This window comes from Pogoniulus pusillus, chromosome 12 (assembly GCF_015220805.1).
Source record: "Pogoniulus pusillus isolate bPogPus1 chromosome 12, bPogPus1.pri, whole genome shotgun sequence".
Classification (NCBI taxonomy): Eukaryota; Metazoa; Chordata; class Aves; order Piciformes; family Lybiidae; genus Pogoniulus; species Pogoniulus pusillus.
Window position 1 is genome coordinate 25720856 of NC_087275.1, and position 4871 is coordinate 25725726.

The following is a 4871-nucleotide window of genomic DNA, read 5'->3' on the forward strand; positions in this document are numbered from 1 at the left end:
TGGAAGATCTGAATTGTCTAATTCTCTTTAAATCATGCAAAACACAATTTTCACACATACTGTGATGTAAAAATTCAGAAATCTCATTCAGTTTCCACCTGACAGAAGAAATTAGATACTAGATGCAGTTATGGGCTCCCAAGTTAACCTTAGTTTGCAGAACAGAGAAAGCTACACAGTCTACACAGCATCTATCATTAACTGCAAACACATTCAAATAACAATGAACAAAAAAATGGAATAACAAAGAATCATAGAATCATAGAATCAACCAGGTTGGAAGAGACCTCCAAGATCATCCAGTCCAACCTATCACCCAGCCCTATCCAGTCAACTAGACCATGGCACTAAGTGCCTCATCCAGGCTTTTCTTGAAGACCTCCAGGGACGGTGCCTCCAGCACCTCCCTGGGCAGCCCATTCCAATGCCAATCACTCTCTCTGGCAAGAACTTCCTCCTAATATCCAGCCTATACCTACCCTGGCACAACTTGAGACTGTGTCCCCTTGTTCTATTGCTGGTTACCTGGGAGAAGAGGCCACCCCCCACCTGGCTACAAAAGATTAACTTGGTACTAAAACTTTTGCTTCTTTCTTAGAAGTGTTCAATAAAAGTAATTAATGCTATGCAGAAATTTTTGGCAACATCAGGAGATCTCCTATTCTTTCTCTCTGCCTTCATATAAGTCATTGTGGTTGTGAAAGAGGCAGCACAACCTTGAAAATGGATTTGCTGCACTCAGACCTATTATAACTGGTTTGCGCACTGGATTGCTACAGTGAATTTTGCTTTAAAATGGCAGTTTCACATGATTCTGCATACTACCTCATGCTTGGGCTACAGGCATCATTAAGGGGCTTGAGCACTGCCCTGTGAGGAGAGGCTGAGAGACCTGAGGCTCTTTGGTCTGCTAAAGAGAAGACTTAGAGGAGATCTAATCAGTGTTTATAAATGTCTGAGGTATGGGGTCAAGAGGGAGGGGACAGACTCTTCTTATTTGCACCCTGTGATAGGACAAGGCACAATGGGTATAAATTACAGCACAGGAAGTTCCCCCTCAACATGAGGAAGACCTTTGTTAATGTAAGGGTCATGTAGTACTGGAACAGGCTTCCCAGAGAGGTTGTGAACTCTCCTTCTCTAAAGACTTTCAACACCTGTCTGGATGTATTCCTGTGTAACCTGCACTAGATTCTATGGTCCTGCTATGGCAGGTGAGTTGGACTCGATACTCTCCAGAGGTTCTTTCCAACCCCTAACATCCTGTGATGTTGTGATTGTACAGAAGAAAAAGGCATAAGGAACTTCTTCTATTGTTCACTTGTTGTATGGTGTTGAGGTATATTGCAGTTATGACAAATGTGATCATATTTCATTGTTCTCCACAGCAGGACTCTCCTGGTCACATCTGAAATACATGTTGGTACTGCAGACATGAGAAAGGTTGTTGAAGTGTAACTCATGCAACATTTGCACTGCTGAACATGGAGCATACCAATATCATCTGTGTAAAAGCTATCCGTGGATTCCTGTTGATAATGATGCTAAAATGTGGGTGAGAAATGGGTTATTTTCATCCTATTCTCCTTACTTTCCTCATTCAATGTCAGGAGAAGACAGTCAGTATTATCCTCTGCTGTGGTCTTTGTCATGAAAATGAAGCATCAGGATACTCATTTCCATCAGAAGAGAGCGAGAAGACTAGAAGCAGGAACTGAATACTGCAGACCATTTTCAGAACTTTAGAGGGAACATTGCTGATATTATTATGAATGGAACTAGAAGAAATGTAGGCTAGAAAATAAATGTATGTGAAAAATGGTCATGGCTAAAGTAGCCTGTAAGTTTCATGTGTAGGTTTCTCCAAGCTCCAAAATTATTTAGGAACACAATTTCTCCCATTTTCAGTAGCATTTCAGTTCCAAAGGCAAAATAAACACTTTTAAATATTCAGTCTTAATGCAGATGAAGGAATAATTGTTGTTTTAATTATGCAGACTTTCATGGCTAACAATGCAGGAGGGGTTCACATCTGTCAGTTCAAGTCATCAGGATTCCCATACTGAATCACAGAATGCAAAGGGCTTGTGGCACTCTATCAACAGGGCTGCTCTGTGCTGTATGTGCCATAGGCATTTTGATATCTCATTGATATGATGAGGGAACTCTTAAAGGTTGGGCACAAGAGATGGTAGCACAACAACAACAACAAAAAACCCAAACTCCAACGAAACAAAACAACCCCCAACCCAGCAACACAGTTCTATTTTCAAAACAGAGAGTTAAGACCACCAGCCTAGCTGATAAAGTTACCACCTGGTAGTTGTGTGGACTGAAACTGCCTTCCTTTTATGCTCTTTCTCTTCATCATTCACTGACTGTGCCTCTGTATCATGATGCTGCACACAGAGCTCTAGGAATGCAGCTGTTTCACTACTCCTGCGAAAATTCACATGCATGCTTGGCACTGCCCCACTTACACTCCCTGTAGCTCCATTCTTTGATCCCACCTTCTCCCTTCCTTGTTTCCCCCAGCAGTCAGGCTGATAAACATGGTGCAGTAGTTCCATCAATGATCACAACACGAGTCCCATTGAACAGAGTGTTTCCATCTTCTTTGATCTCTAGGGAACCCTCCAAAGTCCACTCCCTTCCTGTTTCCTTGGAAGAGATTATTCTCTTTGAAATTTCCTTTGAAATAAAGCAAGCATGGACAATCCCAAGCAGCAAGTTGTGAGGAAATGAATCAAAACTCAAGAATTCACCTTTCCAATCCACTCACCTAATAACTAGGAATAGTTGTCATAAAATACTATGACTTCATAATAATAAGTTATCCAGAAATCAATTGAGAAGTGCCTAATGTGAGTATAAAAGTCCTGATAACGCTGGAGGGAATAAGATCCTAATTTCTCTTAGCTACTATTTTAGCAGTATAAGTGATTTAACCAATTTAGTTCTCCCATTCAGAACATCCTCCTTTAAGTTTTATCTTCTTTTAACCGTGTACAATTGGAAGGGACTTTTGTTGGATTTAGGCTGTAGTATTTGAGTCTATTAGCGTGAGGGGTTGGAGGAAATCAGTAATTCCCAAGATAGTAATTGTTCATAGGAGAGAGAGAGAGAGAGAGAAATGAAAGACCTGAAGTCAGGACCTTGAAACATTAACCAAACACTCCCTCTCCTCTGATGCTGGAGGAAGAGGGTATCTTCCAGACACCTGTCAAATAACTGAAAGCTAGTCCCTAGTTTGGAAGCTATAAATCTAACCCAAGAAACCCTACTGTGCATTCCATAACCTATATTTTACTGTTCAAAGTCAGCCTTGATTTTATAGTGCTGGCAAGGTCTGCTGGTGAAGTAATGGAAGCTTTTGTATTTCAAAAGACTCAGAAGTAAAATTCCTAGGATTTCTAGAAACACTTGCTACAAAGACACCCTTTCCCCTCTTAAATATTATGTGCATATTTGCCAAATATCTCATTTGCTTTTGATTGTAAATGGAAAAGTCCTTAAAACATTTAAAGCTTTGCTTTGATCCAATTCTACCTTTTTGCTTGTCACTCCTCCTCCTTGGCTTTTCCAAACACTTCTTATTTGTATGAAGAAAGAGTCTGTTTATTCTACCTGGCCTATTAGCAAGATATGTTCCATGAGCAGAGGAAGAAACAAACTTTTGCCACCAGTTGGCTGACTTCATTCCCATTCAAATGGGAAACTACTTGGCATGCGTTTTTGCAGCTCCTCTAGTCTGTTCATTTCTTCAGTGAGAGCAAGGGGGAAATTAATTCCTTCCCCAGGTCTCTGAAGCTGTTCCTTGGAATATTTTATTTTTACAACTAACTCTTGTTCATCTTTATACCCATTCCACGACCGTTTCCAACACCACTCTCTCCACATTGTGGCAGAGCCTTTCTGTTCCCATTTCCTTTCTCTAGCAGTTGAGCCTGGCCAAAGTGCACTGCTCGTTTAGTCTTAGCTTTGCAACTTCGTGTATGCAGCTGTCATGGGTTGAGTTGAATCTGCTGAAGTGAAGCTTCAGCACCATGTTGAAGTCACATCAGCTTCAAAACGAAAGTGCTGGCTGGAGCAAAGTATCAGGGGGCTTGAATTTCAGACTGTAACATGAGAGAGTTCGTGTTCCATTTGTGGATTCTAATTCCTGGTTTTGAGCACTGATCTTTTCAGCTGTGCTGGCTGCTGTGTTCTTGAGTGGGGAAAAACATTTTATTGATGGCTTCTGCTGCTACTTTTGCTTGTGATAAGGAAACTGCGTAGTGAATCATCCCACTAAACACTTTATCTTAACCCAGAGGTTTGTTGTGGTTTTTGTGTGTGCTGCTGTGCCTCCTGTCTTTGTGGGGACGAGGGAGCTTTTGAGAGCAGTCTGTGCTAACTGGGGACAGTCCCCATTTGGCATTCAATGTGAGGGTCAAAAGCAGCTGTCTTAACCAAGACAGCCAATTTTGGCAGAAGACAAAAGGTTTGAGATAACGAGAAGTGAGATAATGAAAGGATTCAATTAAGGCTTGAAGCTTGCTAAGAGAGTTTTATATACATTTGGAGTTTTTTTTCCTGTGGTGTATTTACTGTGTTGGATTTGCTTTCCAGGAGCTGGTGGAGCAAAGGTGCACTTGGAATCGATGTGCTCTGTGTGGTGCTGCTCATCATTCCAGGGGAGTATCTTGAAGCTATCCTGTTGCTGGTGTGCCAGTCACTGGCATGCTATACTATGGTGATTCCACTGGCCACTTGGTTCAGATGTGATCTCATGCAATTGATGGGCCAGGTTTTGTCCAGAGCAATACAGATCTCTCTGAAGGCTACCACCTGGAGATCTGTCCTGAGGCTGAATAACAGGAAGTAGCAGG